General features: G+C 38.8%; 3 non-coding genes across 3 annotated transcripts; all 3 read right to left on the reverse strand.

Moving 5' to 3' along the window:
* Positions 1-18772: 18772 nt before the first annotated feature.
* trnae-uuc (transfer RNA glutamic acid (anticodon UUC)) lies at positions 18773-18844 on the reverse strand. Its single transcript has one exon. It is a non-coding gene; the product is annotated as a tRNA-Glu (tRNA).
* A 328-nt stretch (positions 18845-19172) lies between these two features.
* trnar-acg (transfer RNA arginine (anticodon ACG)) lies at positions 19173-19245 on the reverse strand. Its single transcript has one exon. It is a non-coding gene; the product is annotated as a tRNA-Arg (tRNA).
* A 109-nt stretch (positions 19246-19354) lies between these two features.
* trnah-gug (transfer RNA histidin (anticodon GUG)) lies at positions 19355-19426 on the reverse strand. The gene has a single exon. It is a non-coding gene; the product is annotated as a tRNA-His (tRNA).
* Between the last annotated feature and the right edge of the window lie 7040 nt (positions 19427-26466).

Genomic DNA, 26466 nt, shown 5'->3' on the forward strand with positions numbered 1-26466 from the left:
TGATGTAATAGTGTATTGTATGTTTAATATACACTAAACATTTACATCTCTTGTTTCTTAGCTGCCATCTTTCAGACAGAGGGGTGACTGAAATCGGCCTGAAGGTGCCCGCGCTTCGTGAGGCGTTTGCTGTGAGTAAAACCTTTATTCAGCTGCTGTTACTGCGCAGGTAAAGTCCACTCTCCTTTAACTTTTATATTGTGTGCTGTCTTATATTCAGACTCTGCTTGCCAGCATCCACAACCAGAACTTCTTGTTCATGGTTGGAAAGAAGATCGTCATGCGACTGGCAGCAGCTAACAACCAGGTGACTTCAGAATGATGAAAGACTGTATCATTTTTGTGATGGAAATAATTTCAGTTTCTCAGCCATAGCCAAAGTGAGTTACAGAGATTTTTTCGTTTGCTTTAACAGGATGCAGTTGGTGTGCAGTTGGCCTACGAGGCCCTGATTCGATTCCTGAGGACGCCTTCCAATCAGGAATCGATTAAAGCAGAGCTCAGCTCCTGTGTAAGCTAATAAACGCCTGTGTGAAATGACAGATGTTTAAAGATAACAGATTTTGCTAATATAGAAAACAGGACTCCAATATGTAAAGCTAATTTATTTTTGTATCTTTTCTACTCTGTGCAGGACCACCACTACAACTTCCTGGATGTTTTTTTGAGCTGATTTTCTTCAGCTACTTTATAAATGGCTCAAAACCTCAGCCAGTAAGTGTCTTATCAGGAGATTTCTAAGTAATGTTTGAGTTTCAGAACATGGTCTATTTGATCTGGTTTTCTTTTTCCATATTTTTTAAACCTGATAAGACATGGCATTAATGAAGCTTGTCTTTCTTTCCAAAAGTTTAAGGGAGGTTTCTTGGAGCGCCTGCTTGCGCTCTTCAGCATGTGGGACGTGGACGTGTGGGAGCCTGCAGCAGAGCTGTACTTCACAGTGCTTATTGTAAGTGTTGAATATCTTCTGATGCCACGATCCACAAATTCTCAGGATTGTATCTTAAACTCAGTGACACTATGTTGGATGTGTGTGGAATTTGTCAATAGGATTACCTTACAGAGCTTGCTGAAGTACTCTTCACTCAGCCTCTGGAGCTCTACAGTGACCCAGCAGCCTTAGCCACCACAGTTCAGCGACTCCTCAAGCTGCACGTCCAGCTGATGATGGACATTTTGGAGGAGCTCTGAGCAATGTCTTTCCCCTTACCCACTTCATCTTTTCTTCCTCTGTTTCATTTCATCTTCTTTTCTCTCACTTCTTTTTCCTACATTGCTCAGGCTCCACACGTAAGTATGAAATCATTTTATTTCTATTTTTGATCAACTTAATATTTAAAAAATCTCTTTTCTTTCCTACAGGTTTGTACAGTGAACCCCAGGACCTGAAGAAGGGCTTAACCTTAGCATTTAAGATCCCTCATCCCTTAATAATCATCCCTTATTAATCTATCCCTCTGTTCCTATCCCACTCCCCCTATTCCCATCAATAGCCTATAGATTGTAAATACATATATAGAATTGTTTAGAAATAAACTTATTTGTATACTTCTTATAGACTTTGCTTAAATAAATGTTTATATTTGTTCCTATTGCGGTCTCATTCTGATTATTTTTAGCCATCAGTATATGTATAAAAGTTTCCTTTAAACGCAACACAAACTGAATTTTTCACTCATATACAGATCATTTTTACAGAATTTCACAACCTTTAAATGGTTTACTAAAATGTGAAAAATAACAAATATATTATATATTTGTTATTATATTATATTCAGTGTTGGGGAAAGTTACTTTTAAAAGTAATGCGTTACAATATTGTGTTACTCCCTAAAAAAGTAAGAAATTGCATTACTTAGTTATTTTTTATAAAAAGTAATGCGTTACGTTACTTTTGCGATACTTTTTCTTAAATTTGACCAGTAGACTCGTTCTCTTTTCATTTTATACACATAGAAACCTATATGTGTTACATTACAAAGTAAACTCACAGTCCAAGTTAATAAAGACATTAAAGAGTGCAATATAGTCTTCCTAAAGTCATTCTAAAATTAGATCAATCTGCAAATGTTTTCTTCAGGTCTGCCTCCATTTCTATATATGCCTTGTCCAAAAAGCTTGTAAAGGTTTTGCGATCGGAGAGCACGGCCCCTGTCCATTTCCCTGATGTTGCTGATGATATTACAAAATGTCGGCACCTTCACAGTGAAGAGTGGCTGCATCTCCTCAACAATAAATGCAGCAACCAATTTATTGAGTTCAGTCAAACTAATTGTTTTACCTGGTGGTGAACTGAAATCTAGCTTTTGTTGTTCAGCAGTAGGCGGGGTATATTAATACTGACATACATGGTTTGTTTATGTAAACTAATGTTAAATAATATCATTTAAGGGGACCATAATGTAAAGCATTATTCACTGAGACATTTCCCATATGAGTAACAGTTATTCTACCATAATTTAAATCATATCTAAGGCTGGGTTTGATTAGGAGTGGGATTATTAGATAGATGAATTCAGACCCTCGGTGTGAAACATCACCCCCTGGACACAGGTGGACACAGCGTCCCTCATTTATTCCAAGTGTAGGGTGGCTTGAGTTCAGACACCATTAGTCAGGTGTGACAGCATTAATCATACTGCAGAATTCCTCTTCACTAAACAGCTTACGAGACAGATACCCCCTGCTGAAGAAATCTGTTTGCTTCACTTTTGTTCAGTCACACAGGACAGCTGTTCTAACTGTTAGATAAGCTTTATTAACTCCACTGATCAAAATGTTTGCTTCCAGTTCCCTTTTAGTCCTACTGCCAACACCATTTTTCCATTTTCAGACAGATCACATTTATCTATGACAAGAAGCAAGATATGCCACAAATGATCTAAAAGCACACCATCAGACTGAGCTTTGTCCAGCAACTTCCATGTACATTAGTGTCTTAAAAATCAATTTCAGCCACAGCAGTATGTCAGAGCTTGAGATGCATTTCCTCAAAACACCTGGAATCAGTTATAAATGTTGCCTGCACAGACAAAACAAGGACATTTTAAGACACATTGAGGCCATTTCTGTCATAAATGAACACACTTAAATTAATACACTAGCCTTCAAAATAAGGAATGTACAGAACAGAAAAGAAATATATAAAAGCTGGACACTTTATAGCCTTGCTAAGGCCATAATAAAATATATAGTGGGGTCCAAATGTCTGAGACCACTAGTAAAAATGCTTCTTTTTGGCATTTTTTTCTAATTTAATACATCAATTTGTTATACAGATTATATTATTTGACAACAACTTGAAGTAAAATCTTTGAAATTTATGCAAGATGCCTTTCTGAGCTTCTAGCATTTAGCATGTTGCCTTTTTTGCTTTAAATGAGTGTGTGCATTTGAGCTGCATGGACACCACAAGTTTATGTAAAACCTTACAAGCCATTTTAGATCAAATGCATCAGTGTGTCACTTGAACACATGCTTCAGTAAAAAAGATCAGACATGAGGAAAATCTGACCTTTAAATAGACACCTAGAAAGAGTACAGAATCTTAAATGAACTATTGTTTACTTTCTATATTTTAAATAGGAAAAAATGCAGTTGAAGAAAAATCCCAGATTATTAATGTGGTCACAGAATTTTGGACTTTTTTTTCAGTGGACATAATCAATACATTTATCACATTACAATTATTTATGTGAGTAATAAACCATATAAACATACTGTGATAACACTTTACATTAAGGCTCTGTTAACTTACTTTATTTACTGCATTAGTTAACATTAAAGAAATGCTTATATGAAAGCTGATACCTTCTTTATAACAGATCACCTTAGACCCTGAATCTCTTCTTGGAGCTGGATTTGATTTGTATTGTGAAATGTGAACTGACAGAAACTTCTTAACAATTACTGGTATACTTATGAAGAACAATTTACTTTAAAATAAATAACAGAACTGTAGGATGGGAATAATGAGGATTTAAGTGTTTTAAACCTAAGTGCCAGAATCTCTTCACAGAGCTTTAACTATGCGGTATTTCAAGATAATCACAGCCACATACAGTGTGATGAGATGAAATAACAATTCTCTTGGACTCAAGGTCTAAGACACATGTATGACATTCACAGTGCTGACGAGACTAAGCATGCAGGGAGGGGCTATGGGTAACAGTGGGGGTAAGTACACACATGGGTAGAGTGTAAGTATAAGAGTATAGGGTATAAATACTGAAATCACAAAAAAGTACATTCAAAATGAAAATTATACATTATAGAAAACACAGGGTCCAAAACTTTAAAGTGCAGTAATGCTTCTAAAAGTAACCTGAGATGAATGAAATTTAAAGTGACACAGTGTGTAGTAAGGTGTTAAGTCAGTAGCCTGTGTTATTCCTGCTGCCACCTCTGTATGATGGCCTTCTGCCTCTTTAAACAGCTGAGCACACAGACCGTCAGCCAAATATGGCAATTCTGTAAACTTTTACATTCATCCTGAAGGAAATTTCAGAGTGCTTTAAGTGAAGGAAAGTGCAGGGACAGGCCTTGTTTTCTTTCCACATCCTCCAGCTGAAATTAATCACCAGACCTAACTTATAAACACTGATTCAGATGTCTGAAACTGAAGTGTTTAAAAAAGAAAAGAAAAGAAAAGAAAAGAAAAGCTATTTATTATATCAAGAAGTACAAGTATAAAAACTAATTTCATTCAAGTCATTTAATTCATTTATTATTTTTATTTCATTAAGTGGTTACAGGCTGGTCTTCTTGTGAAAGTATATAAAGAGACTTAATGCATTACTTCTATACTCTGTGGTACCTGATAGTAAGTCTCCTGTATTAGGTCAATTCTCAATCTCACCACAGGATGGCAGTATCGGATACAGCTTATATAAAACAAGGCGAAACCTAGAACTACCTCATCATCATTAGATTACATATCCAACAGTGAGATTGATTTGTTGTGAGAAAGCCTAGTGCGTAAATTGATTGAAATAATAAGTTGCTGAATTTTCTCAGGAACAGTCATCTAGTTCAATTCAGTGAATGTCAGATGATGTTTGTGTGTTGCCAGGTGTGTGGTTTTTAGACCAAACAATTATTTCAGGTCTTGTGTGTGGCACATGTTCCATAATACTTCGTGCCAAGTAAGAATGTCACTTTTGAGAAGTTTTTCTCTGCTGACCAGACACAAGGAGTGAGTTTTGACCAGTACCTTGCGGAACTGCACACACTAAGTAAGACTTGTGAATTTGGAGATTTTAGAGACTCAATGGTGAGGGACAAAATAGTCTGTGGGATTCCTGATAATGGTCTCAGGGAAAGACTGTTATGTGAAGCAGCTCTGACACTGGAGAAAGCAGTCAATATGTGTAGACCTAAAGTTAACTACAGCTAGTAGTTAGTGTAAGTGACCTTTCATCTGAGGGTTTCATCAGTTTTCAAGATTCTAACACAGAAGCAGTCACCCACACGTTACACAGCATACAGATCAGAAGAGTGAATGTCAGAATGAATTTACTGAATGTCATGACTTTCTGCTGGAAAGCTTTAAAAAGGTCTGTTTGCAGGTCCGAAACCGGAGACAGTGGCTGGTTTCTGGAGAATGGTTTGGGAGCACAAATCTGCCACCATAGTCATGCTGACTAACATAAGAGAGAGAAAAGAGGTAAAACACATGAATATAGCCCCAGTCCTTGAAATATTTAACAAATTTCAATAAGCCTTTCAGGAGGTCTAACAGGTCATCTTGGTCTGCAAGACATCGCAGGAGAAACATTATTGTTACAGATTTTGCCTCCACATCTTCAACATTTACTTTTTGGGGTTTTCATTCTTTGCAGCTTTTGCTTTGCAAAATGTGTTTTGCTCCTCTTTTTTAATGGCCTGCACTGCAGCATCTTCTCTATGTAGTTCCTTGGCTTGTGCACAAGTTATTTCAGCAGGTCTACACATATTGACTGCTTTCTCCAGTGTCAGAGCTGATTCACATAACAGTCTTTCCCTGAGACCATTATCAGGAATCCCACAGACTATTTTGTCCCTCACCATTGAGTCTCTAAAATCTCCAAATTTCAATATTTCATTGTGGAAATAAATACTGTGACCTCTACTACTCTACTACTCTGATCTCATGGAAACCCAGAAAACAGCCAACAGTAGCATTATCTACTTGAGAAGCAGAATACATGTCCTTATCATCAGCCATTCAGGAATGTATCTACTTAGAGCAGCTACTCAAAGGTATGGATACATACCAATACGCACAAACAAAAGTGTATGAAGACAACCAAGGTACAATAGCAATAGCCAGAAACCCAGTTTACAGGCAAAGGTGCAAGCACATTGACATCAAGTAGCACTTTATTAAGGAAACTGTGAATGATGGCAAGGTAATCTTGGAATACCTACAGAGCCAATGGTTGCTGACATTATGACAAAGCCAGCCACTAAGCTAAAGTTAAAGAGGTTTGCTCGAGACATGTTTGGTACTTAAAAGAGTAAAAGGTTTATGTTTACATCGTTTATGTGAAAGAGAAGCCTTATTTGTTATTTTGTTTTCAGGTAACTTAATAAGCTAAGAGCAAGTGTGGGTGTTAAGTATTGCACTCTTACTCGTTAGATTACGGCATCAGCCGAACTACTCTTGTTTTATTGAATGTATTACGGTTCATTTGGGTGTGATGTCATTACGTTATACAATGCACTCTATGCAAAACGTTTATAGTGTTAATGTCGGATGTACAGAGCCGATGCTTGTTCAAGTTTATTAATAAATGTTCCAAAGAAGTTGATAATGAGACGTGTAACGTTTTGTTTGTTATCATACGCGTGTTCAAGCCCATTCAAATCCATTTTAAAACAAATGAGACAAGTCTTTAAAGAGCAAATGGTGGCATATAAAATAAGAGCTGTGTCTGTGCTTATGGTATCTGTCTGCATCTCAGTCTGTCCATAAGCTGAGGTGTTACAAACAGCAGAACTGATTACTGGAAGAGTTTAAGAATGAACAGATATTTAGAGACTTTTCCAAGACAAAATATGAATCAATCCAACTTGAATAAATGCTATTATTTATTGAATGACATTTAATAAAACCAAGGCATTGAGTCTCAATAACTCTCCAGTAAACAGAAACAAATGACCACAACCAAAAATCCAGACATTATTCATGGTACTGAATATACATTTTACAAAAAGCTCTCTTTTCAATATTAATATCATTTATCTTCAGTAAAATATCAATTATAATGTAATAAATTCGATACAAACATGAAAGAAAGTTTGCAAATAGGAATAAAAAAACGATATAAAATTTTGCACCAATTATAAAAGAGTAAGCCTGAATTAAACAATGGTACATAAACAATCTGAGTCCAAGGAGTGAAAAAAGCAGTATTAGAGATTTTGAGACCAAAACCAAAATAAAAAGAACAAATAATCACTGAATACAAAACACAACTAGATGAAATATTGAGAAATATACAACGACGACTTTTTCTGGATTCACTGCTATGGTCATGAAACTACAGTCTGAACCTTTTGAGTCAGCAAGTATTCTGTATATTTCTAAGTAATCAGATTTGGGTAAAACAATGGAAAAAGACCAAAAATGACTTTGCTATGGCTTCACAGCTGCAGCTTGAACAGTTCAACAAACAAGTCCAACAAACTCAGCTCCAATAACAAAACTATGAAAGTGCATAGATAACTGTTAACTTTTTTATAAACAGCAGCCAAGATTAAACATCCAGCTTCAGAAGCTTATTCTTCAATGACTGCACTCTTGCAGTACACTGAGAGCCAAGGTGCAGAAATAATGTCTGGGTCACCTCGAAGGTATACTTCTTCAGGTACTCAATGTTAAGTGCATAAATGATACCAAAAAGTAAAGCAAATGCATTTGGCAGGTCATCAACATCATCAAGCACAATTTTCTCTTCCAGCACCACAGCTATACTTCTTGTGTTTGGGTTGGTTATTGCCACATCTTCAACAAAACTGAGGATATCTACTTTGAGTCCCTTAGTGCAGGTTTCCTTCTGGACTGTGTCCTACAGAGACAACAAACTATGGGTCAAAATCAATACAGGACAAAAATAAGAAAAAGAAGAAGTGTCTTGCTCAAGGGTACAATCAAGGAAGTTATGTTTTGTGCTGGGACTTGAACACACAACCTTCTTATCAGAGACTCAAAGCCATCACTACAGCTAGCTTGCACTGCTTCACTGGAATCTTTAAGCGCCATTAATTCAGTGGGAGAAATAGCTGAATCAATGCAAACTAGTTATGGTGTTGCTCTGGCATGGTTGTAATGGCTCAGTGACAGAAGGCTTGATCAGAAGGTTGTGTTCAAATTCCAGCACACTTCCAAGCAGCATTGGTTGAGTAAGACCCTTATCTTTCAGCTTAGTTGTATCCTACATCAGTCAAATGAGCAAGTGTGCTGGGTTATGTGTCATTTTATGCAACATGAAGATATTACAGCACTTTACTGACGACCCAAATTGCCAGTCAAAACTAAACATTAGAACTTGTAAAGACGGGTGTTTGTGTGTTTGTATCTCAGCTGCTGCACTGTAGAATACCTTGAACTGGGAGATGGAGGCCTGTGCAGAGAGGAACTGAATATTAAAGCGCTGATCAGCTCACCAGCATCGAGCGGCTGTGAAAAGTAGAGCAGGAAGATCATGAGTGCTTCTGATCACAGCAGTTTCATACTAATATTCTGTCACTTACAGTAAAAACAACCTTGTAAAATCCAGTGATCAGCTTTAGGAAATAAATGAAAGCTTTGGTTACCAGAAAAACAGGTGAAGGGTCTTGAGGTTGTTCTGTGGGCAGCAGCTGGATGTTCGGCTCAACAAACTTAAAACACACAAACACAATTAGTCACTGCAGTTCATAACATTTTGTGATGCCACAATGAATAATCCCTTACCTGAATGCCAGTGAAACTCTCCTTATCACTGGTATAATAAGGGAATCCCTGTAAAAGACAATTAGATGAAACTCAAGATCTACAAGCACATTTCACAAAAGTGCTCTTCTAAAAATCATGTCAGTTCAAAAATGTCCATTCTCTTCATCAGAGTAATAAAGACTGTGATTACCTCGCGAGTCAAGCAGTGTGTCTCTGCGCTTTCAAACCAGCAGAGCCGACTCTCTGGACCCCTCATCATTCCAATCATGTCTCTGCTTATGTCCACTGGCCAGAAATAGAGAAACAAAACTTAACATTAGATCTTGTAAAGAAGGATGTTTGTGTGTTTGTATCTCAGTTACAGCAGTGTAGAATACCTGGGAGAGGGAGGAGACTACAGACACACACTGAACATCACGGCAGGCACTGTCCGGCTCATCAGCATCGAGCGGCTGTGAAATGTAGAGCATGAAGATCATAAGTGCTTCTTATCATATCAGATTTATACTAACATTCTTTACAGTAAAAACAACCTTGTAAAATCCATTGATTGGCTTTAGGAAATAAATGAAGGATTTTCTTACCAGAACGACAGCTGAAGGTTCTTCGTGTGGTTCGGTGGGCAGCAGCTGCAGGATTGGCTCAATGACCTTAACACACACACACACACACACACACACACAAACACACACACACACACACTTAGAAAAAAGTGGCCTGTAGGTTTTAAATGAAGTTAAAATATTACTATTTAACTGACACATACCTGGAGGACAGAGGGAGTATCTGCTGATTCCTCCAGCACATCCACAGGCTCTGCAATAGATTATTTTTCTGTGACTCAGAATTATGACTCTTCAATTACACAATATCAAACTTTCCTATTAATGCATAAAAGTTAATAAAGCCGTGAGTTTGATAATTAGTTAACTTGTGAAGAAACAGAAAAATTGGAGCAGTCAGATTGTGTAAATTCACTGTACATGTGACCTGATTAAACTCTCTAAAACCTCCTGCCCCTGTCCACCACCCAAATCTATAAAAAATATTATACTGTATAATTATTAAAACCTTTATACTCACTATGATATTGTGGAAATGAAACGATTAGTGAAGTTCTCTAGGTAGATACCATACACCGCTCAGCCATAACATTATGACCACCTGTGTAATATGCTGTTGGTCCCCTTTTTGCTGCCAAAACAGCCCTGACCTGTCGAGGCATAGACTTCACTAGATCCCTGAAGGTGTGCTGTGGTATCTGGCACCAAGATGTTAGCAGCAGATCCTTTAAGTCCTGGAAGTTGCGAGGTGGGGCCTCCATGGATTGGACTTGTTTGTCCAGCACATCCCACAGATGCTCGATTTGACTGAGATCTAGGGAATTTGGAAGCCAAGTCAACACCTCATTCTCATTGTTGTGGTCATCAAACCATTCCTGATCCATTTTTGCTTTGGGGCACGGTGCATCATCCTGCTGAAAGAGGCCACAGACATCAGGAAATACCGTTACCATGAAAGGGTGTAGATGGCCTGCAACAATGCTTAGGTAGGTGGTTCATGTCAAAGCAACATCCATATGGATGGCAGGACCAAAAGGTTTCCCAGCAGAACATTGCCCAAAGCATGACACTGCCTCCGCCAGCTTGCCCTCTTCCCATAGTGCATCCTGGTGCCATGTGCACACACACCCGTCCATCCACGCCATGTTAAAGAAAACTTGATTTATCAGACCAGGTCACCTTCTTCCATTGCTTCGTGGTCCAGTTCTGATGCTCACATGCCCATTGTTGGTGCTTTCAGTGGTGCACAGGGGTCAACATGGGCGCCCTGACTATGCAGTCCCATAACTAACAAACCGTGATTTACTGTGTATTCGGACCCCTTTCTATCAGAACCAGCATTAAATTCTTCAGCAATTTGGGCAACAGTAGCTCGTCTTGTGGATCGGACCACATGGGTCAGCCTTCACTCTCCACGTCCATCAGTGAGCCTCGGCCGCCCATGACCCTGTCACCGGTTCACCACCGTTCCTTCTTTGGACCACGTTTGATAGATACTGACCACTGCAGACCGGGAACATCCCACAAGAGCTGCAGTTTTGGAGATGCTCTGATCCAGTCGTGCAGCCATCACCATTTGTCAAACTCGCTCAAATCCTTACACTTTCCCATTTTTCCTGCTTTTAACACATCAACTATGAGGACAAAATGTTCACCTGCTGTCTAATATATCCCACACACTAACAGGTGCCATGATGAGGAGATCATCAGTCTTATTCACTTCACCTGTCGGTGGTCATAATGTTATGGCTGATCGGTGTACATCTGTAACCATGCCCTTTAGCGCGAGAGCTGATTAATCAGTAGTCTAAGTATGATTTAGTATAAAACCAGTAGTCAGGGTTGTTAAAAGTCACTTTTTAATGGGGATGAGTATTATATTGTGGAAATAAATGAAATTCTCGTTGGTCAAGCTCATCAACTCGTTCAGGATTTTAGTGTGTAATGTAAAATAACAGCTAAGTTCACTAGCAGCTTAACTAACATTAGGATAAACATTATATTTATATTATATTTACCGATAAAATGTGTACAAATTACAACAAATAGACATGTAGATATAATTAGTCCAACTATTACAGTGTAATTTAAATCGGTAAAAATCGGCTAAAGTCCGCTAGCGCGCTAGCTAGCGGATCACAAGGCTAATCATGATTTAGTGTAAAACCAGTAGTCAGGGTTGTTAAAAGTGACCTACTAACAGGGTCAATATTTCATTGTGGAAATAAAATAAATTCTTGACCAAGCTTAAGGATTTTATTGTGTCATTTAAACCAGTAGCCGAGTTGGCTAGCACGATAACTAGCATGATGCTAACTGTGTAAATGAAATGATTAGCGAAGTTCTCTAGGTAGATAACATACATCTGTAACTAAGTCCTTTAGACCTGACTAAATCACTAGTCTAGTCATGATTTAGTGTAAAACCAGTACTCAGGGGTGTGAAAAGTCACCTTTTAAATGGGTAAATATTATATTATGGAAATAAACTAAATTCTCGTTACCCGAGCTCATCAACTCGGTTCAGGATTTTAGTGTGTAATTTAAAGCAGCAGCATGTTCACTAACAGGTGAACTATTATTAGGAGAAATATCATATTCACATTAATATAACCAATAAAGTGTTAAATAATTACAACAAATATACAAGTTCTCTCGGTAGATATGATTAGTCCAAATATTACACTGTCATTGAAATCGCTAAAAATCGGCTAAAGTCCGTTAGCGCGCTAGCTGCTGAATCACAAAGTTAAGCACGATTTATTTTATTAAAACCAGGAGAAGGGGTTGTTAAGAATGGACTTCTAATGGGGTAAATATTTCATTGTGGAAATAAAATAAATTCTTAAACCGAGCTTAATGATTTTATTGTGTAGTTTAAACCAGTAGCCAGGTTCGCTAGCACGGTAACTAGCATTAGGCTAATTCACGGCAAGATGAGGTGTCTTGTGTGCTACATAACATTAGACTGTAACACTGTCACTTTAACATGATTTATTGTAGAAACAGTGTGGCATTAAAGGATAAAGATCATCCTACCTTGAGGACACTGAGTGTGTTCAGCAGGAGCAAATTATAAAATGTAAAATATATAATTTGTAAATGCATTTTTTACGGACTTCACTTCCTGGTTTCCGTACAGTTCGGTTTTTCTCGGAGGTTTTCGGTAGATGCCGTAAACAGGATTTTTTTTTTTTTTAAGGTCGTATCGTCTTTAAACTGGTCCTACAGCTTGAATTCTAACTGTACAGCTACATGCTGCCTTAAACTTCAGCTATGCTTCACTCCCTGGGCTTCCCGGACATTTCAGCTCATTATTATGATTATTATTATTATTTATTCATTATTGACTCTTGTTACTAGTTAGTGCTGGTTTATACTAGTTAGTGCTGGTTTATACTGGTTTATACTAGTTAGTGCTGGTTTATATTGGTTTATACTAGTTAGTGCTGGTTTATACTAGTTAGTGTTGGTTTATACTAGTTAGTGCTGTTTTATACTAGTTAGTGCTGTTTTATACTAGTTAGTGTTGGTTTATACTAGTTAGTGCTGTTTTATACTAGTTAGTGCTGGTTTATACTAGTTAGTGCTGGTTTATATTGGTTTATACTAGTTAGTGCTGTTTTATACTAGTTAGTGTTGGTTTATACTAGTTAGTGCTGGTTTATATTGGTTTATACTAGTTAGTGCTGTTTTATACTAGTTAGTGTTGGTTTATACTAGTTAGTGCTGTTTTATACTAGTTAGTGTTGGTTTATACTAGTTATTGCTGGTTTATACTAGTTAGTGCTGGTTTATACTAGTTAGTGCTGGTTTATATTGGTTTATACTAGTTAGTGCTGTTTTATACTAGTTAGTGTTGGTTTATACTAGTTAGTGCTGTTTTATACTAGTTAGTGTTGGTTTATACTAGTTAGTGCTGTTTTATACTAGTTAGTGTTGGTTTATACTTGTTCTGAAGGTCGCAAGATTTGGATTATCTTTTGGCATTTTTGCTACACCCCTGTTTGGGATTTCTCTGTACTCCACTACTGGATTTGACTCCTACACCGACTCTACAGCGCAGCGATGATGAACTTCGGGGGAGGAGCCGAGCCTCAGCACCCGGATGTGGATCCCGAGCCCGGATGGAGCGGACTGTACGACCCCTGGAACGGTGAGTTACTGAGTTTCCTCTTTTTCACTTAAGTATAAAGTCTTTTAAACACCGCGTTATTACAAAAAACCGCAATCAGGAATATCATTTTATATGATTAGATGGTTTTGAGAAATTCTGTTCGGCTAATCTTTATTCGGCTAATCGCTTTACGTACACGATCAGTATGCTAAAGCTAGCGGACAAAATGGCAGACTCCAGTGAAACGAGCAGGGAAGAAGAAAACAGTGTTCATGTTTTCAGATATGTTAACATCAGCTTTTCATAAAAGTCCCAATGTTTACTTAACGTTTGCTAAAGTTTACTAAATCAAGCCGAGGAGTATTAGCAAAGATTAGCTAGACGGCTAGTTAGCATGTAGCTAAGTAATTGTTTTTCAGTGTTTATAGTTTTTTTTGATGGAGTGAATAGAATAAGTTAAAATACTTACAATAACATGAAGTAACTTATTATTTTAAGGATTTTTCATTGTCCGTGTTTGTCGAGTTGTTAAAGCGGAGAGAGAAAGGGGCTGTGAGGAAAGGCAGCTAGCTGAACAAAACCAATCGGTACAAATAAATGGAGCTAGTGTGGCAATGTAGAGTGCAGCTTAGGCAAAAATATCAAGCTGTTTGTTTCAATTCTGTTCAGCAAGGTTTTGTTTCTAGCTGTCGTGAATAAAATAGTTAGGAGTAGTGTAATTTACGATAAAGGGCGAATTTTTGAGAGGAGACACAATTGGACTCAAAGGGGATGTGAACCACTGGAGTAAGAAAGTGCTAAAGTAATAGACTGTAATAGAAATGTATTTTAATCTGCATTTTTTGGGGGAAAATATTTTTAAGCATTGAAATAAGTGCACAGTGTGACTAACAGTGAAGCCGTGATACTGGAAGAGCCCTGTATAACACCTATAAATGCAGCTAAAATGTAAATACTGAGTTTTTAATGCGCTGTTATAGGAAGATTACAGTAATATAACTTGTGTAAATACTTCTTGTTTTGATAGTGAGGCTTTCCTGCTTTACAAAACATACACAGTGCTATTAAAATAAGGTTTTCTGCTTCCTTTTATGAGATGTTATTAGATGTGTTTCATTGTCTGTTCATCTTCTTTTACACAGGGAGACGGAGGGAGACGTTTGTGTTTCCACAAGATGAGCTCAACTATAACAGAGAGCTCAGCGCTAACGAGGACGACAACAGCCGACCTGCTCAGCAAAATGAAGCTGGAGATGGTGGTGAACATGAGGTGTCAACGAGGAACCTGTCCCCTGATAGAAGCCCATCCCCACCTGTGAGAGGCCTCTCTCCTCTCAGGACCCCATCCCCTGTGAGGAGTCCATCCCCTCTCCGGACCCCATCCCCTTTGAGGAGGCCACCACTTTCAGGGAGTCCACAGCCTTCAACAGTTCCTTTGCCCCAGCCTTATTTCAATATCGACATCCACAACATTGTGGCTGGTATGTACTATGCTCCTGCCACAATGATAACTCCTGTCCCACGCCAGGGCATAAGGAGGAGGCGGGACGAAGAGGATGGCAATCAAGAAGCCCCTCTGAGTAGACGGCAGCGTGTGGATCCTGATGGGGAGATGGAGTTCATCAGGATGCCTGGACTTGAGGATTTAGAGAGTTTAATCAGTCACATGTACAGTGAATTTACACAAGCTACTAATGCTACAATTAGTCTGTTTCTTCACAAATTAACTAGCTAACTAACTCACAGGTTTATTAACTTTTAAGCATTAGAAAGAAAGGAGAGAAAAATTTACAAGGTCTCTCTCTCTCTCTACTACATTATAAATTTGGCCATTTTAATGTTTTACATTTAACAGAAAATATTAGTTGTAATTAAACTTACATGAAACTAATTTATTGCAGAAGCTGTGGATTTGCTGGGAGAATCGTCAGATACTCCCTCAGTCCTCCAGGTATGTGTCAGTAAAATATTTTAACTACATTTGAAACGTGTAGGCTGCTTTTGTCTGTGTGTGTGTCTTAAGGTTGTTGAGCCAATCCTGCCGCAGCTACCCACAGAAACTCACTCCACATCTTCAGCTGTTGTTCTGGTAACCAAACCTGTCATTTATTTACTAAATCTGATCTCTGGATTTTCCAAGTGACAGAATGTTTGAAAGTGTTAGTGTGAAACTGCTATGATAAAAAACACTGATGATCCTCATCTTCTACTTTTCACAGCCCCTCAGTGCTGGTGAGCTGAACAGCACCTGCTGTAATGTTGAGTACAACACTGCAGACTCCTCCAACTCCCAGTCTGGGGTATTGTACAGTGCTGCAGCTGAGATACAAACACACACACATCCTTCTTTACAAGTTCTAATGTTTAGTTTTGTTTCTTTATTTCTAGCAAGTGGACCTTAGGAGAGACATCCTCAGGTTGTTAAGGGGTCCAGAGAGTCAGCTCTGCTGGCTTGAAACCGCACACTGCTGGACTCTCGAGGTAATCACGGTATTTATTACTCTCATGAAGAGATTCCACTTTAACGATTATTAAAAGAGAACTTAAATGAAATGCGGTTGTAGATCTTGAGTTTCATCTAATTGTCGTTTGCAGGGATTCCCTTTTCATAACAACTGTGATTACAATTTCCCTGGCATTCAGGTAAGGGCTTGTTCATTGTGTCATCACTAAATTGTGTTAATTGCAGTTACTAATTGTGTTTGTGTGTTTTAAGGTCGTTGAGCCAAACCTACAGCTGTTGCCAAACGAACATGACCAGGAATCTTCACCCGTCCTTCTGGTAACCAAACCTTTCCTTTTTTTACACTGTATTTCACAGGGTTGTTTTGACTGTAAAGAAAGTGAGAGAATGTTACTTGTGTTATTATAAAATGGCTGTGATAGGAAGCAGTTATGTTCATCATGCTCTTCATTTCACAGACGCTCGATGCTGGCGAGCCGATCAGCGCCTGCCGAAATATCCAGTTCCTCTCTGCACGCACCTTTACCTTCCTGTCTGGGGTATTGTACAGTGCTGCAGCTGAGATACAAACACACACATCCTTCTTTACAAGTTCTAATGTTTAGTTTCTCTATTTCTAGGCAGTGGACGTTAAGGGATACTTCCTCGGGATGATAAGGGGTCCTGAGAGTGGTTTTTGCTAGTTTAAAACCACCAAGACGCGCTACTTCGACCAGAATTGATATTAATGATTATTAGATGAACACTTTTGAGAAGTAGATCTTGAGTTTCAGCTAATTGTCATTTGCAGGGATTCCCTTATCAGACCACCATCGAGGACCATTTCACTGTCATACAGGTGAGGGATTATCTGTTGTGGCGTCACAAAACTTTTGTTAGTTGCAGTGACTAATTGTGTTCACTTCAAATTGTTCTCTTAAGGCTGAATAAGGGAAGGTTACAGAGCTCCTTTCCTGTAACCAGGTGGAAACCATCATGGAGCCACTTGAGGATTATGTGGTAAATTTATTGCAATGTCATGAAGTCTTTATTGTAGATAGTAACTCTTGGAATTTTGTACACATATGGGTCTGCAGTGTTCATTTTTATATATTTTTTAATTTAACAGCAAACCTTTAAAAAGGTGTCCTGCACGTTCCTGCATGTGGCTAAAGATGGTCAGGTGAACACCTCCACCTGGGAGCAGGAGCAGGTTGACTCTCCCCACAGTGATTCAGAGGAACAGTACGACTCTGAGGTAATTCTGTGTTTCAGACCTGATGTGTATCTACAGATGCTGCTATTCCCCTGAATGGGAGGCTGTAACATTTACTGTGTGAGTTTTAATGATTTATTGCTAATGTGTCTTGCAGGAGAGTGAGGAGAGCCTTAGCCAAGAGGAGATGGAGGTGCCCTTTACTTGGTACGCTTCTCTTCACAGTTTAATGGTATAAAGGTGTAATGTATGTTTAATACACTAAGCATGTAAATCTTTTGTTTCTTAGGGACCATCTTACAGAGAGAGGGGTAACTGATATCGGCCTGAAGCTGCATGCTCTCCGTGAGGCGTTCGCTGTGAGTAAAACCTTTGTTTAGCTGCTGTTTTTGCTCAGGGGAAGTTCACTCTGCTTTAACTTATATTATGTGCTGTCTTATATTCAGATTCATGAGTAATATGAGTAATTAAGGAATAATAATTAAAATAACAAGCATCAAAAGCTAATTTTATAACAATCACAGCCTGCTAAAAAAGGACATTCTTATTCTAATAGTAATTAGTATAAATAGTAGCTGCAAATAATATTGTTGTAAATAAACTTATAGTTGTATAGTGTTTATATAGTTTACTTTAATAAATGTTTTCATTTGTTCCTATTACCGTCTCATTCTGATTATTTTTAGTCATCAGTATGTCTACTGTATAACTGCAATAGTGTGAATGAGAGTACATTCCTACACACCATAAAGTCTGATCATCTTTATTTGCACTGACCTTCATCAGTGATGCTGCCACTGCTGGAGCCACCACTACTTTTAGAACATGGTTGGGAAGAAGCAGAAGACAGGGTTTCACCAATTAGAGGCTTAGGAGTTGGGGATGGCGATGGAGTCAGGGTAGGGGATGTACTCTTAGATGTGGAGGAATTCCCAGACTGAGGCCTCTTTTTCAGATCAACCTTCTGTGGAGATTGTAGGCTAGTGTTAGGTTAGATTGATGGATGACACTGTAATTATGCGAATACATTTGACTTGAATGACACATCATTAGCGCGCAAGATCCATCGATTGCCGTGGGCGGGCCATTGTTGCGATTAGCGGAGAACGATAAAATTGCGAGAGATTCGATTGGCTCGCTATGGGCGCGGCCATCATTGTCTGTCCATCTTTTCAGCGCAGGGATTGGGGACGAAAGATGTAACGGGCCGATGTGATTGGGCGAGAAAGATTTCCCGGGTGAGCTGTGATTGGCCGGCTGACCCAGACTATCGTTCTTCAGGTAGCACCACTGGCCCATGGGAGCCTTAGGGGGAGCCTACAAATAAATAAGTGATGACAAATCAGTTATGTAACGTTTTGCGCTGTGAATCGAAATGAACACAACACCAACATGCTGCTGGCTGCAATCAGTGATCGTTTTTGGTTTCCGTTGAGGAAGCGTTCCCGGCCGTTATTAACTGAGCGATTTGGTGAACTCCTTGCCAGCTCTGCGGGCAATCCAATAAAGTCACGTTCCCATACTGGGAGTCAAACCCGGGCCACCTGGGTGAAAACCAGGAATCCTGACCGCTAGACTATATGGGAGGGCGCCCCAGGAGAGTTGAGATCAGCATTTTACTCGACCACCAAGCAGTTTGAGCTCCAGCGCGGTATCATCCAGAGCTTTGTATGGGAACCTTGCATTGCAGAGCACAAAATCGGCCAGCACTGACCGAATATCCAGCTACTCGAGCTGGCAATCCAGCGGAAGATCAGCTGCTAGACAGAGCGTGGGCTGGTGTTCCTGGTGCAGAAAACCAGCATACCTCCCAGTACAGGACTCTCCGCATTTCAGGGATTGTGGGAGGTGTTACTCTGCCAGCAATTCGGCAGCTGGAGTTTGTGGCACACCTCTGGGCTCTTAAAAGGCAGCTGAGCCAGCCAGGAGTCAAACCTAGAATCTTCTGATCCGTAGTCAGATGCGTTATCCATTGCGCCACTGGCCCATGTGAGTTTTAAGGGGAGCGGGGTCCTACCTTTTTATGCTTTTCAAGTGACAAACAGCCAGCGGTCAAAAGCCATGCCTAGCATTCAACGGTGATGTGGAAAAGCCAATGCCGTGACCCGGATTCGAACCGGGGTTGCTGCGGCCACAACGCAGAGTACTAACCACTATACGATCACGGCATCCCATGCACCTGGGCCGGCTGGTAAAAGGAGCTGCTACATGTTGTGATATGCGTTCTGGAGCCCCTCTGGCCTGTGTATACATAATTTATATTAATGTTTTGTTTGCTGATGTAAACGATTGTGATTATATTTAGTTAGTTAGTTAGTCTCTAAACTCAAATTCAGTTTCTTCTGTACATATTTGACATAGACTATTTTTTGGTTTGTATAACTGTATATATATAATCAGAAAGAGGACATTCTTAAAAAAGAGAGATTTGATTTGAAACCTGAACTGCTATCAGGTCCATGCTGAACACCTTCTGACCAATCCAAATCAAGTATAAATGTTAATCTCAATACTGCACATAATTATCAAATAAAAGTCTATCCAGCTGTTATGCAAAAGTCTGAAATAATGTTTCTCTTAAGTGTTTTAATTCAAATCCATATTTTGGTGTGATTTATACACATGGGTTTGTCCATTCTGACTTTTGGACGCTTTATTATGTCCATTTTATGATGAAACAGGAAAAGACTTTGAAAATCATCTGTCATTTTCTGATCATGTTAAATATCAACACAACTAGACTGAAATATACAGGTAAGATATGCAACTAATTGTAACATGAACAGAGCAAGATATAAACTGATATCTACTGGTTTCCTGTCAGGGTTGTGGACTGTTTTCTGGTCACTAGAGGCCCCCACTGCCTTTTTGTTGGTGTCCAGTCTCTGTCATTATGTCTAATAGGTGTCTCCTGTGCTTTGTTTAGGTTTGTGTATTTAAGTCACCCTTTTCCTCCACAAATACTTTGCTTAGTGTTTCCTGTACCTTGATTAAGTCTAGGTCAGCCGTGTGCTCTGGTTTATGGCCTTGTCCTTAAAAGACTTTGTGCATCTGGTATAGTTCTTTGTTTTGATTGATTGACAAGTGCTCTTTTGAACGCCTTATGGATTTATTTTGTGGACTAATTAGAATGACTTTTTGGAAGTATTGACTTTGTTTTTTGATTAGACTCCTGTGAACCTTTTGTATGCTTTTGGATTAACCTTGTGGATTTTGGGGATTTATTCTTTGGAACTACTGTCAAGTCTTTTGAGCTGACTTGTTGGATTTGTTTTGTGGATTATTTGACCTGCATTATTATCTAATTAAAGATAAGTAAACATTTCTCCAGAACTGTGATCTGGTTATCTGCATTTGTGTTCAGCCCCCTTTGAATGTGTTCAAGTTTTCTCACTAGTCCTGCCCTCAGTCGCTGCCATAACCCTATGTTCCTTCATTGGACCACTTTTGATAGATACTGACTACTGCAGACTGGGAACATGCCCCAACAGCTGCAGTTTTGGAGATGCTCTGATCCAGTCGTATAGCCATCACAATTTGGCCCTTCTCCATACGCTCGCCCATTTTTTCTGCATCTAACACATCAGCTTTGAGGACAAAATTGTTTACTTGCTGTCTAATCCCACCCCCTAACAGGTGCCATGATGGTGTACAGAGGGGATGGACTCCTCACAGGGGGTGGGACTAGGTGATTCCCCTCACTCTCACTCATACTGACTTATATAATAGATATATAAATAAAAAAGGTCTGTCTCTAAATATCTGAGCTTTTCTTTCTTAGTAATTCTTATTTTTACACATACACACTGTTTGCACAGTAAAGTGTGTATATACACATACACATACACTACCGGTCAAAAGTTTTAGAACACCCCAATTTTTCCAGTTATTTATTGCAATTCAAGTCGTTCAAGTCCAATGAATAGCTTGAAATGGTACAAAGGTAAGTGGTGAACTGCCAGAGGTTAAAAAAAAGGTAAGGTTACCCAAAACTGAAAAATAATGTACATTTCAGAATTATACAAAAAGGCCTTTTTCAGGGAACACAAAATGGTTAACAATTTAAAGCTGTTCTGCAGCAATGGAGGTTGATCAAGCCTTGAAAGCTGGTGCTACTAATTCCTACAGGTGTTCCAACTTTTCTGGATTACTTACAACCCCCTCTGTCTGCATAAAAGCAGTGTTGGAACACACTGTGGTACCATACCCTCGTGAGCATCAGTTGAACAGTATTGTACTGCAGAAAGTAGCGTGTTGCTACAAAAATGGCGAGAAAAAGGCAATTAACAACGGAAGAGAGACAGACCATCATAACACTTAAAAATGTAGGTCTTTCCTACAGAGAAATTGCAAAGAAAGTCAAGGTGTCAGTGAGTACAGTTTCCTTCACCATCAAAAGGCACTCAGAAACTGGGGCAAACTCTGACAGGAAGAGGTCTGGCAGACCCAAAGCCACAACTGAATCAGAGGACAAATTTCTGAGAGTTAACAGTTTGCGTGATAGGCAGCTCACAGGACAACAGCTTCAAGCACAGCTTGATAGTGGTCGTAGTAAGCAAGTCTCAGTTTCAACTGTGAAGAGAAGACTTTGAGCTGCAGGTTTGACAGGACGAGTTGCAGCAAGAAAGCCATTACTAAGACGTCAGAATAAGACAAAGAGGTTTGCCTGGGCCATGCAACACCGCCATTGGACTACTGAAGACTGGAAGAAGGTATTATGGACTGATGAATCAAAATTTGAAATCTTCAGTTCATCACGCAGGATCTTTGTACGCCGTCGAGTAGGAGAAAGGATGGTTCCACAGTGTGTGGCATCAACTGTCAAACATGGAGGAGGAAGTGTGATGGTCTGGGGCTGTTTTGCTGGATCCAGGGTCGGTGACTTGTACAGAGTGAGAGGCACCCTGAACCAAAATGGCTACCACAGCATTCTGCAGCGCCATGCAATACCCTCTGGTATGCACCTAGTTGGTCAGGGGTTCATCCTACAGCAAGATAATGACCCAAAACATAAGTCCAAGCTATGCCAGAACTACCTCAGGAAAAAAGAACAAGATGGTAAGCTTGAAAACATGGAGTGGCCAGCACAGTCTCCAGACTTAAACCCCATGGAGCTGGTTTGGGATCAACTGGACAGAAGAGTGAAAGCAAAGCAACCAAGTGCCACACATTTATGGAAACTTCTGCAACAGATTTGGGAAGAACTTTCTGAAGAATATTTGATTTCTATTGTAGAAAGAATGCCACGAGTGTGTTCAGCTGTTATATCTGCCAAAGGTGGCTACTTCGATAAGTCAAAAGTTTAGAATACATTTTGGTCTAGAAATTGATTCCATGATTTCTTTTTTAACTCCAATTGCTTATTTGTACTATGCTTTCATTTCAGAGTGCAATGAGACATTAAACTGAATAATTTTCAATAAAAAACTGTAAAAATTGGGGTGTTCTAAAATTGTTGACCTGTAGTGTATATATATATATATATAAGGCTTATATATAAGCCATAACATTATGACCACCTGCCTAATATTGTTATTCCTCCTTTTGATGCCAAAATAGCCCTGCAGCCCTGACCCATAGAGGTGTGGTCTTCACTAGATCTCTGAATGAATAATATATATATATAAATAAAACAGTGGGTTATGGCAGCGACTGAGGGCAGGACTAGTGAGAAAACTTGAACACAATCAAAGGGGGCTGAACACAAATGCAGATAACCAGATCACAGTTCTGGAGAAATGTTTACTTATCTTTAATTAGATAATAATGCAGGTCAAATAATCCACAAAACAAATCCAACAAGTCAGCTCAAAAGACTTGACAGTAGTTCCAAAGAATAAATCCCCAAAATCCACAAGGTTAATCCAAAAGCATACAAAAGGTTCACAGGAGTCTAATCAAAAAACAAAGTCAATACTTCCAAAAAGTCATTCTAATTAGTCCACAAAATAAATCCATAAGGCGTTCAAAAGAGCACTTGTCAATCAATCAAAACAAAGAACTATACCAGATGCACAAAGTCTTTTAAGGACAAGGCCATAAACCAGAGCACACGGCTGACCTAGACTTAATCAAGGTACAGGAAACACTAAGTGCGGGGGGGGGGGGGGGGGGGGTGTTACTTGAATCGTGTTACTATGTCGATGATTTACATAAGAACATACAGTAGGACTTTTTACACTATGTTTTTTCTTTCTTATGTTCTGTAAAGCTGCTTTGAGACAATGTTCAAAAGTTGTTGTTAAAAGCGCTATACAAATAAAAATGAATTGAATTGAATAGAATATGAATGCAGCCAGTCCATGGTTTGTACCACTCAAACGACACATTCATGAAGATTATGAAGAAGGGAAGCATCTTCCCTTCAAGCTGGTCACCAGATTTCCATGTAAGCCAGTCGTTTGCATGCAATGTTTTGACTTTGGCTCCCAGACAGTGTGGTGTAAATATATCATGGCCTTTTTTCTTTTCAAATAAGGATGTGGAGACACACTGGTGGATCAGAGAAATATAATATCTGGATTATTTATTTATTTGATATGATTTGAAGTACTATTATAACAAGCGATTAATTATAGAGCCATTATTTGAAAAAATTATTCATCCGTTACTTGTGAATCAAGCATGTGACTTAAATACACAAACCTAAACAAAGCACAGGAGACACCTATTAGACATAATGACAGAGACTGGACACCAACAAAAAGGCAGTGGGGGCTTTTAGTGGCCAGAAAACAGTCCACAACCCTGACAGGAAACCAGTAGATATCAGTTTATATCTTGCTCTGTTCATGTTACAATTAGTTGTATATCTTACCTGTATATTTCAGTCTAGTTGTGTTGATATTTAACATGATCAGAAAATGACAGATGATTTTCAAAGTCTTTTCCTGTTTCATCATAAAATGGACATAATAAAGCGTCCAAGAGTCAGAATGGACAAACCCATGTGTATAAATCACACCAAAATATGGATTTGAATTAAAACACTTACATTATTTCAGACTTTTGCATAACAGCTGGATAGACTTTTATTTGATAATTATGTGCAGTATTGAGATTAAAATTTATACTTGATTTGGATTGGTCAGAAGGTGTTCAGCATGGACCTGATAGCAGTTCAGGTTTCAAATCAAATCTCTCTTTTTTAAGGATGTCCTCTTTCTGATTATATATATACAGTTATACAGAACATCCCGACAAACCGGTGACACTCGGAGGAAGTCCGATAAGTGCAACCAAAGGACAAGGCTTGATCTGTTTCTTTGTCACAGTGGAAAAACATTTAAAGATTTATAGCCAAAAAAAGTTATGGATCAAAATTCTGGGACCAAATTCATAATAATTGCTGGACAAGGGAATTACTTTTAGGAAAACGTGAGACGGCAGTAAGAGGACCACACAGTAGTGCAGCTGGTCAGGCCGGGGAGCAAGAACCCTCTTCAATACTGACCCAAGCTGGGACCCAATCACAGAGCCCGAAATGACTCTTAGAGATAAAATTTTGAACACACTGAAATAAATACAGAAATCTAGGCAAAACGTTCATCTTTACTGAGTTTAAATGACCAGCTAGAGAAATGAGGAGAGCTGACCAGAGAGCAAAATCATTCTGAGACTTTGTGAACTGTACCAGCTCTCCCAATTGTTCAGTATCAGTAACATTCATTCAGTCAGCACAGGACATCTGTGCAACAGGACACACCAGTCACATGTCCAGTATTTTGATTGTGGAAAAAATAAGAGATTTCAAATAACAGGTTGTTGTTTACACATCTAGATGTAAATATCTGAAAATGAAATCTGAGAATTCTGGTCTATAGCCTTATATACTTTTTTGGAACTTAAAGCCAAATTGTCTTCAAAGTATAAAAAAACATTTGAGTATTTTCAGAGGGGACTGTACAAATAGTCTTAATAAGTGAGCGAGTGTGTATCTCTGATAGAAACTACTATATATTAACTGTACCAAGTCAGTGTGTTTTATGAGTATTGTTCATTTCCATCAATCTAACCTAACACTAGCCTACAATCTCCACAGAAGGTTGATCTGAAAAAGAGGCCTCAGTCTGGGAATTCCTCCACATCTAAGAGTACATCCCCTACCCTGACTCCATCGCCATCCCCAGCTCCTAAGCCTCTAATTGGTGAAACCCTGTCTTCTGCTTCTTCCCAACCATGTTCTAAAAGTAGTGGTGGCTCCAGCAGTGGCAGCATCACTGATGAAGGTCAGTGCAAATGAAGATGATCAGACTTTATGGTGTGTAGGAATGTACTCTCATTCACACTATTGCAGTTATACAGTAGACATACTGACGACTAAAAATAATCAGAATGAGACGGTAATAGGAGCAAATGAAAACATTTATTAAAGTAAACTATATAAACACTATACAACTATAAGTTTATTTACAACAATATTATTTGCAGCTACTATTTATACTAATTACTATTAGCAGTTAGCTATATAGACAAGGATAGAGGGATAGATTGATAAGGGACGCTCTATGAGGGATGAGGGATATTAAAACTACTCCTTGGGTGCTGGGTTCACTCTACAGACCTGTAGGGAAGAAAAGAGTATACTTTAATATTAAGTTCATCAAAAATAAGAATAAAATTAATTTCTACTTACATGTGGAGAGCTTGAGCAATGTATAGAAAAGAAGTGAGGGAAAAGAAATGGAACAGAAGGAAGAAAAGAGGAATTTGGTAGAAGGAAGGACATTGCTCAGAGCTTCCACAAAATGTCCATTAATATCCAAAATGTCCAAGTGTCCTTTTTAGCAGGCTGTGATTGTTATAAAATTAGATTTTGATGCTTGTTATTTTAATTATTATTCCTTAATTACTCATTACCACATCTGTTTGACAACTACATCATTTTCAAGCCCAGTAACTGAAAGTATTTTGCACAAGGAAACAGTCTATCATCATTCTGAAGTCACCTGGTTGTTAACTGCTGCCAGACGCATCACAATCTTCTTCCCCATAACGAACAAGAAGTTCTGATTGTGGATGCAGGTAAGATGAATCTGAATATAAGACAGCACATAATATAAGTTAAAGCAGAGTGAACTTCCCCTGAGCAAAAACAGCAGCTAAACAAAGGTTTTACTCACAGCGAACGCCTCACGGAGAGCATGCAGCTTCAGGCCGATATCAGTTACCCCTCTCTCTGTAAGATGGTCCCTAAGAAACAAAAGAT

This window comes from Hemibagrus wyckioides, unplaced genomic scaffold (assembly GCF_019097595.1).
Source record: "Hemibagrus wyckioides isolate EC202008001 unplaced genomic scaffold, SWU_Hwy_1.0 Contig8, whole genome shotgun sequence".
Lineage (NCBI taxonomy): Eukaryota > Metazoa > Chordata > Actinopteri > Siluriformes > Bagridae > Hemibagrus > Hemibagrus wyckioides.